Source organism: Pteropus alecto, unplaced genomic scaffold (genome assembly GCF_000325575.1).
Source record: "Pteropus alecto unplaced genomic scaffold, ASM32557v1 scaffold25, whole genome shotgun sequence".
Classification (NCBI taxonomy): domain Eukaryota; kingdom Metazoa; phylum Chordata; class Mammalia; order Chiroptera; family Pteropodidae; genus Pteropus; species Pteropus alecto.
Window position 1 is genome coordinate 27982827 of NW_006441955.1, and position 15710 is coordinate 27998536.

Below are 15710 nucleotides of genomic sequence, written 5' to 3' on the forward strand. Positions count from 1 at the left end.
AGGAGGGGACAGTGGTCTTGCTCCTAGTGTAGACACAAAATTAAATATCACTCCTCTTTTCTACCCTAGGTCAAGGATCTTTGAAAAGCTCTTAATCTGGAAGGATACAAGCAAGGATTGTATTTATGTTTTGAAAGAGTTGTGTGGCAACAAAGAATAAATTAAAGATAATTAATAGCAGAAAGATTACTTAGGGCGTCTAAATTATAGTTGTCAATGTTAGAAGTGTGGTAGTGGTGGTGAAATGGTAAAGGGTATAAAGGCATGAAGAGAGAGGCAGGATCTGTAAAAACTGGGAAAGTAGATAAGGCTAAAAAATCTTAGCGATTGAAGGGATGTGGGTTTGCCAGTCTCTGAGGAGGTTTCATAAGGTACCATTTATTTGATATTAACTGATCTAGTCTTACCACTTGAAGGTTCAGGAACCTCACATTATCAAGTTCATGAGACCACTAGATTAATACAGGGGGATGAGAATTCTGTCACAGAAAGCAGACACTCAGTCATTATAATCAGCCCAAATTTTTCATGGGACTCCTCTAGCAAAATACAAAGACAAGTCACATTAATATTTCCTCCCTTCCTTTCTTTCCCACTTCTCTTTTTTTATCTCTCCCTCTTTCTTTCCTTCTTTTCTTTCTTTCTTCCTTCTATCCTCCTTCCCTCTCTCTTTTCCTCTCTCCCTCTCTCCCTCCCTTCTCTCTCTTCCATTTGCACTCTTGAGGAGAAATAATCATTATTAATTGAACTGAAAATCTATTTCTCTGTGAATTTTCATCCAGTCGGAAAAATTAAATAACAATAAGACTATTACCTCATAAATATGGACTCAAAACTAAGAGAATTGTGTCAAATACTTATTGACATTAGCCATTGAACTGATTAATACATTAATCTCAGAGTAAGATGATACTGCCAAAAGAACTAGATTATTGAATAATTTTGGGGCAGCCCTTGGATGGGCACTGACAACATTTGTCTTAGTGATGCTTCTTTTTTCTAGGTTTCATTCATTGAATGCTATCTAAATGGCACAAAGATTATAGTAGGTGACTAGGAAGACTTACAGATCTGGGATCTGTGTTGTCTCTGTAGTATAACCCCATCTCTAATTTGATTCAACATGTGTCTCAGAAACCAATCTTATTTATCAAACTTCTAGATTATTGAGAAGGGCCTCTTGTTCAATGTACTTGGTTCAAAGGATAGATGATATTAACAAAGGAAGAGCAAAGAAATAGAAGAATTTTGAGTTGACTACAGAGTTTCTATCTTGGGAAAATCACTACTGAAATTGGGAACATTGGAAAAAAACTACTTATCCAAAAATGGCAATGTAGTCAAGCTTTTAGCATGTAAAGTGTTAGTGTTTCTAAGATATCAGTGGTATTGATTTAATTTGATAGTTGAAAATGGCTCTGAAAGTACAATGTCTTTAGAATAAAAAAGAATATTGTTCATATTTTCTCCAGGTTTAGAAATCATTGGCTCCTATATATCTCCAAAAGATCTGAGCTAATGATATTTATTTTTAAATTATCTGCATAAAAGTGCCTGTTTAGTTCAGTTAGGGGAGAGAATATTAACTAACAGTGATTTATCTCAAGCCCTGGTGATCCATGAACAAATTTTGTGTTATTTGCAAAGTATTTAAAAACTTTGCATTCGATTTCTTTTAGATAAGGTGTCTACCTTGCAGGTTGCAACACTTCCTTCTATTTATGTTTTTCTACAGGAGGTTTATTTTATTCATTTTTTTTTTTTTTTACTGCCTGACTCCTAAAGTTATTAAATATTATGATCATAGGAACAAGACAACAGAAAACATAATTCCTTGAACAACACTTAACATTTTAGCAGAAAAACAGGATCTGCAGAAAGTGATTGTGAATCCTAAGAGAAACACCAGATGGATATTTTCCATCAGATCCAAAGGAACAGAAAGATGATGAAAAGCATGTAATTCAGCAGAAAAGTGAATAAAATGAAGACTAAATATAGGAAAAGTTTTTAGAAAGATATTGTTGAAATTTGAGAGAAAAATTTCAGAAGTATTGAGGGAAGGAGGCAGATTTTGAAAACATAAAGAGTGAATACGAGAGGATGACTAGAAAGGGTGAGTGTAGATAAGACAAATTCAAGAATACCTGAACCCATTTACACAGTCTTTTACTCACACTAACATTTATATCCATATATTTAACTATCTACTTAACTTGGATGTCTCATTAACAACTCAAAGGAAGTATATCCTAAACTAAATTCTTAACTTTTTTCATGCCAAATCTTTTACTCAGAATATCTCCATCTCTGTTTACCAAACTCCCTTTCCAAGTACACAGGCCAAACAATGAGCAGCAGAGAAATCAGAAGAAATGAGGACACTTATCTCACAAAACCTGAATTAGTTAGGGATTTAAAAAAAAAAAAATTAAAAAAAAAAAAAACCCTCCAAAGTGGCTTCCATGAACAACTAGGTATTGATTAAAAAAAAAAAAAAATGTGAACAAAATTTTGGGGAAGAATTTAAGAATATGCTAGACTTTAATGATGAGCATTCTTAATTTATAGAAAGTAAAAGAGTGAATTCAAATTATGATATACTCAGTGAAGTATGTGAATACACTTCTGTACAAGCACCACAAAAATAACTATTTTATTGGATAATGTGCTTAACTTACTTGTGACTTAAAATCCTTTGTAAAACTGGAATAAAAAGAGCTACCTCATAGTTTTTTTTGTTTTTGTTTTTTTTTTGTATTTTTCTTTTTTGGACTTACTATATATAAAGCTTTTAGAACAGCACTGGGCTTTCAATTATTATTAGCTGTTATTTTCCTTGGTATTGAAATAGTTCTCAAAACTTACTTAATTCTATGATTCATCTATAATCTCATCTTCCAATTTCTTCAATGTTGATTATGTATTTCATACATTTTTGCATTGTGACATTTACATTTTTCATGTTTCTCTCAATATGTTGTAAGTTCTTAGAAGACAATGCATTACTTCTTTGTGACCTTTATAACTCACATCAATGCTTTCAATCAACTGTGTTATTAATAGCCATCTTTTACTACCCCTGGAGAAAACTTGAGGAAATTATCTTTTAAGTCTTCAATTTCCCCCATTAGTAATATCCACCTTGCAGAGTTTCTGTAAAATAATTTAAAGTCTTACACAGTATTGATACATATTAAATATTACCTAAGTGTCTGTTCCCATCTCTTCAATATTACATTCAATAAATAATGATGATTATTTTCTAAAATCTAATTAGCATTGGGGAAAGCATAGACAATGGGTAAAGAGGGGATAGATATGACTAGAGAACCTAATAAAAGAAGCTGCTATAACATGGTCTTATTTTAATAACTAGGAAAAGGTAAATATAAAAAGAAAAATTATTTTAGATGTGATGTGACATCTTTCACTTTTCACTAAGCTACAATATTTTTTATATTGATATGATGTTTTCCATGATAGGATAATAGTTTCAAACATAGGAGTATCTTTTGAAGAAAGCTGGTCTATTTTAGAATAATCACCCAATGTTTTGTCTTAGCAATAGCTTCTTTTTCGCCTGTTTCCAAACACGAAGTCCATGATAGGTCACTTTAATCCACAAGCTTTCTGTCTTTTCTTTGAACCAAATGGTAAGAGCAATTCTGTCCCTTCAGTCGGAGAAGGTGAGCATCACCTGCTGGTGAGGTGGGTTAGCAGCTCTCGTGCTCCTAATGCACACGAAGTTCTCGGCAGGCAGCGGCTAAGGCAGGCTAAAGTGAGAAATCCATTATTATAACATGCTTTCTGAGAAAAGGGGATTACAGGTAATTTTCTTTTATTCCCTAGTAACAGGGTTTTAATACAGTCTGAGACAGTAGTTGAAAATCAAATACCTCATTGAATTAAGGTGAAAAACAGACAAATTGTCTCATTTTTTTTCAAGGCTTTAGAAATATGGAAGTTAGAATTTTTTAGTGAATAGTTTAGTGAGTAGGTCTTTGAACATCAAATATGCTTCAGTATCTAGAAAACTCATTTTTTCCCCCGGCATGATTCAATATGAACAATTATAAATTCCATAAAATTCATGTTAATAGAGTTTTGAAAACAGAACACCTGAAAATGACCACATACTCTAGGAAATATACATTCCAATAAGCATATACTTGCACTTGCAATCACAAATTTATTGTGTTTATCAGCAAATTTCTTGTTCTGAAGCAAAGCTAAAGACATTTAGAAAAATTGTGCAGAGATGTGGTTTTATTCTCCCTTACTGCTTTTTTTTTTTTTTTTTTGTTTGCTGAGCTGCCTGGTGACTCTAGCTACTCTCAACAGTTTCTTCTCTCAGGCATCTCTTTCCTTATACAATTATGTAAAATGATTCTAGGATGATAAATAGCTTATCTTGTTGGTTCTCACAGATGAATCCCCTAAATTTTCTGAAATTCTCTCTGTGGTCATATATGTGAATTCCTGATATACATTCAGTATAGATGCATGGTATATAGAAAAATTGATGGACTAGGATTCATATATTCATATTCAGCATTCTACATCTAAAGAATGCCACAAGTCCTTTTTGGACGTTGACATTTTAATTTAAAAAAATTGGAGAACCTAGTTTAGAGAACATTTATGGTCCTGGCCAGCCCCAAAATTCTGTTACACATTCACACACACACACATACACACACTCACCTTCACTACCAAATAGTAGCTTCTTCATAGTATGGTTTGTAAGTTTCCAGCATTCAGAAGATGATCAATAATATTTGCTGAATATTTGCTCATGCATATTTTGTTAAATAGAAGAGTTTACTAAGATCCCCCAAATAACTCATTTTCTTCAAGTCTTATTTGAAGGCTTTAATGTCGTGTGCACAATTGCAGATCTGCTACATGGTGGACTATTGATATATTAAATGCTGAAAATGGGTTTCTATTGGAAAAAAACAATTGACCATTAAGTGCAGTGGTGTTCACTGTTTCTTTTCTAACGGTACATTTGTAATGAATAGTTAGCATCATGCTCTGAATAAAAACAGGTGAATAACCTTTTATTATAGCTCTCTCTGAGGACTTGAACTCTATGTTAAATTGTTTGGGAGTCTAGCTTTCTACTACTGATTTTGTTGAGTGAGTAGAAACCTGAAATAATATGGTTTTCATAGAAATTTGCTCGGCTCATCTTTCATAACAATGTCAACACACAGTGTTTTACTGTTGGGATCCCAAAAGTAAATATAGAATGATATTAAATTTTTAAAACAAAATAGCATAAGCTCAAGGTTGAAGAGAAAGGTCTTCATAGCTAACTAAAATTAAGCAAGGCAAACAATATCATCTACCTGCAGAGGACAGTTAGCATTTGATATAGTGTAAACAAAAATCCTAATCACACTGTAGAACCACAGGGGAGAAAATATTGACATCGTAGTCTGGCAAAAGAGTATGAGCAATTTTGCAAGAGTGGTGACATTTCTTTGCTGCTGGTAATGCTTACCTTAACTGGGCCAAGACTTGTGAGTACAAAATGTCTCTTTATAAGTCACAAAGAGACAAAAATGAGGAGGAAGAGTGTTATCTCAAATGTATGGGCAAACCTCCTTCATTTCTGCTTGTGAATTCCAGCATAAATCAAAAAACCAATAGAAACTGATTGAAGTGGAACTGAAGCCAGATGGTGACACAGAGGAGAGAAGGGTCCTCAGCTGGCACTAACTACTACCCAACCATGCCATGATGATAATGCAGGGAGTTGTTGGAAAGAGAAATACTGTTTTTCTCTCTGTCAAATGCAATTTTAATCATGGCTGACTTAAAGCATATTACAGTTTAGTGGGATTTCCACTATGTCATTTATATGAATTTATAAATTGCATTTATTTCTTTGTAATACATAAAGATGTGTATTAAAATTTTCTAAACTTGTCTTGCACATGAGTTAATAACATTATCACTAATATTTACACTTATAAATTTTCTTAGTTACCAGGGACAAAACAACAGCTGGGGATTGCCTTTAACCTATCAGATATATTAAATAGAACCAATCTTCTGAATCATATCATCAGTTGCCAAAACCAGAATATGAACATGAGTTATCATCTATCATAATAGCTTTAATTGATCAAGCCCTTGCAATTGGTCAACATTAGGTCATTAAGCAAAATTATAATAAAAGAAAGTATATGATAGAAAAGATCCCTGTGTATCCTGATTATTTCACAGCCATAATGAAATTTCCCGGAGGACAATGAAGTGTATTTTATCATGTTCTCAGGCTTCTCTAATATTAGCTAGCTATATACCAGGTGTTAGAAATTAGGCCTGAAACCAGTAGAATTATTAAAGCTTCAGTGGCAAAAATTCATAAGCAACACAGATGTAAAATTCATTGATACATTTTGCTTCGAAATAATTAATAGTGTCCCAGAGTAGGTGGTCTTTAATCAGTGATAGTTTCTTTATGCAAGCACAGGAAATCAGCTAGGTTTCATGGTGACTGAAATATATATCTGGATCTAGAGCAAGTATTCAGGATACTATGCAAGACTCAACTAAGTTATCTTGCTGGTAACCCTTCTGCTACTCTCATCAAATATTTATTGACTACTCATTCTTATGATAGATATGAGGATTTATGAAAGCAAGACAGACACAATCCCTACTCTTGTGAAGCTCAGAGCCCAGTGGGGAAGAAAAGCATCTAAATGTAATTCCACAGTTAAGACAATTTTATGGAAAAGGCAGACAATAGATCGGTGGTCACCAGAGAGGAAAGGGGTGGAGGGAGGGTGAACTGTGTAAAGGGGTCAATAGTATGGTGACAAATAGAAACTAGACTTTTGGTGGTGAGCACAATGTAATATGTACAGATTTTGAATTATAATGTTGGATACCAGAAACAAATATAATGTTATAAACCAATATTACCTCAATTTAAAAAAAGATAATGCACTGAAAGAAAAGTATAGGCTTTTATAAGAGCAAGTAACAGGTGCTTTTTACCTCATGTTTTCTACTTATTTGTGCTTCCTATTATCTCATGGCTCCTGCTTACTTGGTCCTATTTTAGATTCTACCTATTAATCATGATGCATTCTTCTATCAGAGAGAAATTGACTGATTGAGTGATTGATTGATTGTTTGGTCACTATCAACTTATAGTATCTGTTTTGGGGAGAAAAAATATTGCCAGAATATCTTAAAAGCCACTGAATGGCTGTAAGAAAGATTGCTGGCTCTGCAAAAGTCACTCATTCATTTGTGTTCAGGGTGAAGGGGATCTATTTATAAGGAATTCCTTGGAAGGGTTGTAGGTGTAGAAAGGATCTTGAGTTCTCCATTTGAAACAGAAAGATCTCTTTTGCAACCTAGCCAATACAAGCATTTTGTTCTTGTAATGGTTGCTCGCTTCCAGAAAATTCCTTTAAAGGCTTTTTAAAGTCAAGATCCATTCAGTAGACAAAAAGCACACCTGAAATATGAATACAAATATTTTAATATTAAGAGGTATTAAATTGGTAAAAGAGATAACTATTGAAAAGGATAGAGAACCCCAAAGAGTACATGGATAGCAAAGTTTTGGAGCATCACTATCTCCAGAGCTAAGGGAGAGAACGCAAGCTAAAAACAAACTTGATAATGGGTTCTTCCTAACCTCTAGCACAGAACTGAGACTCAGATCTCACCTGAGGCTACCTTGGGTGACAGAGAAGTTCACTGAGGGGCTGCAGGAAACTATCCCTAGGATGCCAGTAAAACTCACTGAGAATTCATCTAATGAACTGGGTACGAATGTCGTTAAGAAGCTGCTTGCTGTAAAATGAGAAAGCCAACTGGAAAGCTGCCTTCTGTGGTGCTGGTGAGACTTGCTGGCAAACTGTCACTAGGAGAATGGTGAAACTCACTGGAAAGCTGCATTGGGGTGTCCCTCCAGTATCTTTTACTATCATCATTCCACTATCGAAAGAGAGGTTGACAGGGTCCAGCTCCAGCATCATAAAGCATGGAAAGAGGATATATTTGAAATTGAGAAGCAATAAGTTGGTATAACTACAATAAACTCATAATTAGAGTACAAGTTTAGCTTTCCATTCTTTTCAATTATCTTGATGTCTTCTATGATCTTCTGATGAAAATAAATCCTTATTTTATTTAACATATCTAGAAAAATTGTTTAATCTAAAATTATTTATTCGATATTACTGATTCTGAATACAACTCTGTGTGATAATACATAATGGCGAATTCAACTATTTTATAATATTATGCATACTCAGGTATGGATTTCTTATATTAGTACATCTTCAGAAAATTTGAGAGTTTAATTTAACTGTTTTCACTACCTACTATGTGAAAATCTCCTTACAAAGATGAAAAGATCTAAAGATGACACACTTCTCCTAATTGTATAAGATAAATTATGCAAAAATAACTTTAACATAATACAAATATGTGCTTGTTATTATATTGTTATTTGACACACATTGTTTGGTGTCTTCCATGAGCCATGTAACTTGTAGTTAAAATATATGAAGGCATTAAAGAGTTATGCTAAAGATCTCAGAAAATCTTGTTAAAATTTAGATTTGAATTGTGCTTTGAATTATGGAAATATTCCTCATTAGCTGATTTTGGAGGATAAAAAATAAATAGACAAAACAGAGGGAGCAACCTGAGCAAAGAACTGGAGGAAGGTGTAAGAAAATGTTCAAACTGTAGTCAGTCTCCAGTATTTTTTGACTAGATAGATTCCTTTGTCTTTTCCCCTTTATAGTTTTTCTGCACACTACAGTTAAATTAATCTTTGCACAATAAAGTTTAGATTGTGTTGTTATTGCTCGATACCTCAGCGTCTTTAAGTCTTTGCTTGTTGAATTAAGAATAAATGCCTCCTCTTCTTTTTTGAGGCCATCCACTATAAAAGCTCAAGTTCACTTTCAACTTATTATCTAACAGTTCTCCAATTATAACTTAACTAATTTACCTTAAATACCATTGTTTATATGCACTCCTTCACTTGGAACACTCTTCACAACTCTATCAAAGAAACGTTAGCCATTTTTCCGAGCCCATTTGGAAAGTTAATTTTTTCATAAAGATAGTTTTTATCTCCCAACAGATAAAGTTTTTGTTGGTTGGTTGTTTTTTGTTTTTTGTTTTTTTCTAAACTTTGATACGAGTAGAGATAGAAGAAAGTTTGATAAGATCAGCGATGAGGTCTGAATTGTTTTTACATCTCAAAGATAGTAATGAGGGTTATGGAAAATCTACAGGGCTACAGAATACGAGATGTCTGGTCAAAGTATCTGTGACTAGAAAGGATCATATGTTATGGCAAGAGAATATCATTACGTATTTAGGAGAAAAATAGATCTTAAACCTTTAAATTTAAACGAACCAAAAATAAATAAGAAATTTATCTTAGATCAGATAAATATCTTATGTACTTTAGCATTCTTCTCAGAATTTACTAAGTAAATGAATATTCCCTTCACGTCAGTGTCAAAGGTTAGGAACATGCCCCCACAATATCCTGGATTCCCTTATGAAACTACAGGAGAAAGAAAGCCAGAAGCAGATTTATTATCCATCTAGAGTTGTCTGATTATTTATACCTCTTTATTCTTCCAGGGCTTCAATGAATAGTAAATTTGCAGTTGGCATCTATTCTTAAACTTTAGTGCTATAAATCAAGTCTGAAAGATCCCACATTTTAGTTTTTTAATGATCAAATATTGGCAATCATGGAGTCTTCTTAAAGAAGGTTGTTTTTATTATCCAAATGAAAACCTTATTAGAAATATTGAAATGCAAGTTTGATTCTAAATGTGTGTACAGGCAAGATTAGAATAGGAGAATAAAATGGTATGGAAGATCATGATTCCATTCTTTTTTGACTATTTATTTCTCAGAATTACATGTCTGTATTGAAATGTAGCATTGAAGGAAGCAAGATTTCTTGAGCTGGAAGCTACTCTTTTTGAAATAAAGACTGCTGTGCCATAGCAGAGTTATAAAGATTTGTGGTCTCTGATGACTTGTTGTGGATGAGGCATATTATATACCTCTCTCACTTCCTTTTCTTTCTAGAGAGTTGGGCTTATTGAAGTGTAACTGATTTTTCTTTATAATATGTCAAACTGGCATTTTATTGATGTAGGTAGTGGTATAATACCATAATACTTTTGATGCAATTTTACACTATAGTGGGATTTGAGGAGAGAGTTGCTAGCTAACCAGTTCTGTTCTTTTTTGTCTCTCCTTTTTAAAAAAATGTACAACTTAATACAGATTTGAATTTTTTGGTACTTAATTGAACAACTTAACTAGGTCACAAATAAAATAACCTTTTTGAACTTTTTGCTGATTAGGCTCCGTACCTTTTACACTTGACTTGAAGAAGCTCTAGCCAGTAATTTAAAGCAATTATAACAACCTCTAAAATAATAAACAAAGAAAAAGATAGTATTTTTATTTTTGGTCTCGTGGAATAATCCTCCTCACTCAGTTTTACTTGTTAGGACTTGTTAAAAACTAAGAACATTTTATTATGTAAATTATACATCAATGTCAATTGGAGGGAATAATATTTTACCTGATTATTGAAAATATCTATTTTCTTCAGACTTAAATTCCCCCATGTTATAAAGTTTAAAATTTTTCTATGTGAAAAAAGCTTAAATTATTCCATATTAAAAAGCAGTAATTAAATTATTTAAGTACAACTGATGGCATCTCTAGATTTACAGTTGCATGGAAAGTTTTCTACAGAAACCCAATACTAACAAAGAATGAAACATTTTGAAGTATTAACAGTTAACTGCTTAACAATCAATTTAAAAGATCTGACTTAAAAGTACATGCACAGACATTTATTGTCTCCAAGACTGGCATCACACAAGTGAGACCAGCTTTTCATTCTTTTGCTTTTCACTCAGGGCACCTTTGACTATGACCATTCATCACAGTCACCATTGTCTGTCACTTTAGAGATCTCACTACCTACTGGAGCAGCAGGAGACTCTGGTTTAGAAGAAGAAACGGTTCCAAAATGATTTTTAAAGAATGTGAGCCATTTAAAATTCTTTGTATTTTGACTTGTTCTATATTAGTAACAATGTCAGTCGCACTATTGTCAATGTGCTCTGAATACATACTTATTAAGGGGCAGCTAAGACATTAGAAGCTATAACTCTTAAGGTTGGCCCCTTTTTTATTCTTTTGCCAAAAGGTTGAGACTAAAAGGCAAAACGGTGCCTTTAGTTGTGCTGGTCTCCACAGCTTCAAAAATGGACAGGCTTGCTGAGTCCGGGGAACAAGCTGGGAAGAAGACTGGTACTACTAAAGTTACCTGGTCTCTCTATAATTCTGCAATTATCAAACTTGGAGTTCTATCAGGAAATTTTAACACCTGATAACTTATTAAAAGCATTTGAAATTATACACTTTATTTCTAAAGATGAGTCAATATAACTGTCAGGACAAAACTACTCTCAGGCCAGAATAACAATATCTTTTGCAGGCTTCCGATGGCTGTTTTCTAATATTTCTTAATCCTTCTGATAGAATAGGCTGGGAATAGAGGATGTGGCTATTTTATGATAATGTTTTACTATCCAAGGTCAATGGAAGAATTACTTTTTTTTTTTTTTAACGCAGAAAATAGAGCTATGAAGATAATGCAAGTATTTATTCAGAATTGTTGGATCATAGAATTAATCCTAAAATAGTTTGTGGTCTAGGACACACAAACTGGATTACTGGCCCAAAGGCCTGGGTCTTATTTCCTGTATTGTCTGTCTTGCTGCAAAAGCTGAAAAGGTTGGATTTCTTGGCCTGCAGGATCGATTGGGAGTTTTAAAATCCATGTCAGTTATATAATCACTCAACTCTTGCTTTGCTTTGGTTCTGCATAAATCTGACCCAGAGATAAATGAGACTGGAAATAGATTCCATTTTCCTTTTAGCAAACACACCATTGAGAGTAACTGCATGTGACATTCAACTCTATGGAGAAAGTCATCTTAGTGTAGCTGCACCCTTCAATTACGTATGTTGGAACCTGTACTTTTTATCCAAAGTACTTCTCACATTGTACTTTAAATTTAAAAATGTGCAATTATTCATTTAGCATCTGTTTTCCACACCGGGCTCTGCATTCTAAGATGCAAGAAATTATATCAGTCTCACTCTCCACGGTTCTAACACACTGTCTATATAATATGATGACTTAATAAGTATTTGTTCTATAAATAAATTAATAATTGGTGAATTTAAAGGAAAAACCTCAGAGTCACAATAGCCCTATCTTTGGTATCTGGAAAAAGGAGGAAAATAAAAATGAGAAAGGGAATGTTAGGCAATCTTTCCTTTGAATCCACCAACGAACAGATAATGGTGTTACTAAGGTCATTTTACAAACTTTTGTTTGTAACTGATCAAAATATCCAAATATTTTTTATAATGATACTAACTTATATGTAATATACCCTGTGTAACTAAAATTTATAGTTAAATATAATATTCTACTGACTAGTCCTTATACCAACATGAAGAAAGAGATACATGGATAAAGAATGACTGCTATAATGAAAAATAAGGCAATTTTTAGAAATCTAGACACTTGTGTCAGAGAGATAAGGATTCAAATCCTGGCTAAGTTATTTAAGGCACGTTACTTAATGTTTTACAGCCATAAAATATGGATAACAGGACAAATCAATAGGATGTTGTAAGGATAAATTTAGATAATATGTGCAAAGGACCCAACATGGTACTTGGTGCATAGTAAGTACTCAATGCATGTTAGTGACTAACATCATAATAATTGTATTTTTTTATTATCATTTGCATATTCTCAGTCTACAAAAATGAGTTCTCTACTGTGCCCTCCAAAGCTCATTTTCTGTGAACAACAAAGTTTACATAGCTTCAATATCAGGTTTGAAAGGTTCTTCACTTTATCTGTTATTAAAAGTTGGCTGTCTCTGAAGACTACAGCTCCCTCACCCCACCTGCTCTCAAGTAGAGGCACCTTTGCTCTCATATCCCATGTGTCATGAAGCCTGGAGGTACCCTCCTTGATTTTCAGCTCTCAGTAGATTTTCTCACTACATGTCAATCACTACAGTGCCAAAGAAGTGCATTCCATCACACTATACTGCCCACTATGCTTCCTTGGTAGTCAGCTACTACCTCACCATTACTCCCCTTATTCATAATTTTTTTGGCAACTGGCTCAGTGTTTTCCTCTACAGAGTACTCCTGGCATCATTTTTGGCAATTTCAAAAAATCACAGAGGCGATTCATCTAATGCTACTTTCAGTTATTTGACCATCCACAACCAACTTTTCCTCTAGCTCACTTTAAATATCCAGTCCTATGGTCATACATTAGAATTTGCCATTGCCAATAATGACCCCACTCCTAAATGCCCAAATTCAAGCATCCTGCATTCTTACTACCATCTCATGTTTTTCCCAGCTCATTTTCTCTATAGAATCCACTGTAATAATTTTTCAACCATGCAGGAGTCCAAATCTATTGTCATTACCGTTTATTTATTGTCTATTATCTTTGTCCACAACTTTAACTTTTTCACTAATTAGCTTAGATCTCATGGCCTATCATTTACATTATTGAAATGTCTCTCTCGTAGATATTTTTATAATTCTAAAACCCTTTTCCACTCATTGCTAATATCTGGTGGTCAAAATAATAATAAAAAATAAATTTTATTTCAATGAGAAAATAGCAGTGAAAAGAAAATGATCTCACATTCCTATCACTAACCTGTTACTTGCCCATAACCTTATTTTTTACATTATTTTTTCTCTCACAGTATAAATCATTCTTGTTCCCATGAAGAAATAACCCCTTTAATCTAGGCTTTAGCTCCTTCCCTCTTACTCAAAGACTTTGCTCCTGAAATTATTTCTTCTCTCCCCATTGCCACCAATTTTCCCTTCTCTCTTGGATGGTTTCCAAAAAGAAACAAACAAACAAACAAACAAACAAACAAACAAAAAACTCCAAAACATCAAATGCCCTTATCATTAAAAACACCTTTAACTCATTACCACACATTTCTGTGGTCTTTTGAAATAAAGCTCCATGAGTGATAGATTTATGTTCACTGATTACTTCTTCACCTCTTAATTCCCTTATTCATGTATTATCATTAAGATTTTGTCAGCATTACACCACTGAAGCTGCTCTTGATAAGAACATCAACATCCGTGTTGTATAAAATTTGATGATCAATTTTATTTCCTCATCATGTTCACTCAACATCAACAAACAGAAATATTTACTCCTTTGTTCTTGACCAGTTCCCATTACTTGACTTCTAAGCCACCACTCACTCTCTTTTGTTTTCCTCCTACTTCATTGACAATACCACATTTTCCTCCCACATAACCTCCTTTTTCTCACTTGAATTATTGTCACATCCAATGCTCTCTCCTTCTCTCTACTTATTAATATATCCCAAAGCAATGCCATCACTTCTATGTGACTTTGAATACATTATATTTTATGCCAACTCTCAAATCTTTATCATCTCTGAACTATATATCTAAAAAATCTTTCATATTATATATATACATATAATTTTTGATTACTACCAATTTTATGCCTAAATCTGATCCTTCTAGCTGCTTTGGTCTTAATAAAAGTCACAACACACATTCAGTTGCTCAGGCAATAACCTTAAACATTTCTTTGATTTCTCACTTTCCTCAAGTCCCATTATCCAGTTTTGTAGGCATTATCATCAAGTTTTGTAGGCATTATCATCTAAATACATCAAAATTCAATCTTATTTTCACCATGTATAATATCAAGATCCTAACCCAGGCAATAATTATCTCTTGCCTGAGTTAATGTAGTAATATCTTCTAATTGGTCTTCCTGTTTTATTTATAGCTCCCATAGCACATTTTCCACAAAGCAGTAAAAGAAATGTTTAAAAAGAAAAAAAAAGAAAATATGAAGACATCTTTTTTTAAGATTCTACATCTGCCACTCATCAGCAAACCAAGTCCCTCAAAGGCTTTCCATCATGGTTTGGATAATACAGGAAGTCTTTAGCATTGATTATATTAACCCTACATTTAATAATTCCTAATTCTTTTTCACTCACTCAGTCACCCACTCCAACAACAGGGATATTGTTGATGCTTCTTAAATGAACCAACCTCATCTGTATCTTAGGGTCTTCATACTGTTCCACATGAAATGCTCTTTGCTAGATCCTCACATAATTTTCTCTTTCCTGTCATCTGAATCACTGTTCAAAATTTGTCTCCTTAGAGAGGATTTCTTGACTGTTTTATTTAATGTATCTCCTTCATCCCTAATCATGAACAGTCCTTTCATTGTCTGCTTTATTTTTTATAGTACCCAACATTGTCAGACTACACACATACACACACATACACACACACACACCATTCATATTTGCTTATTGATTTCTTCCAATAAAATTTAAGGTTCATTAAGACAGAGATTAGTCCTGCTCAATACTGTAACTTCACAGCCTATTATAGAGTCTGGTACATTTTGGATACTTGATCAATAATTATTGAATTAGTGACTGGAATCTGTAATAAAAATGAATTTCATTGAAATGACTTTTGGATTTCATCCCTCTATACAGTTGACTAAAACTAGAATGAGGATGCAGAGTAAA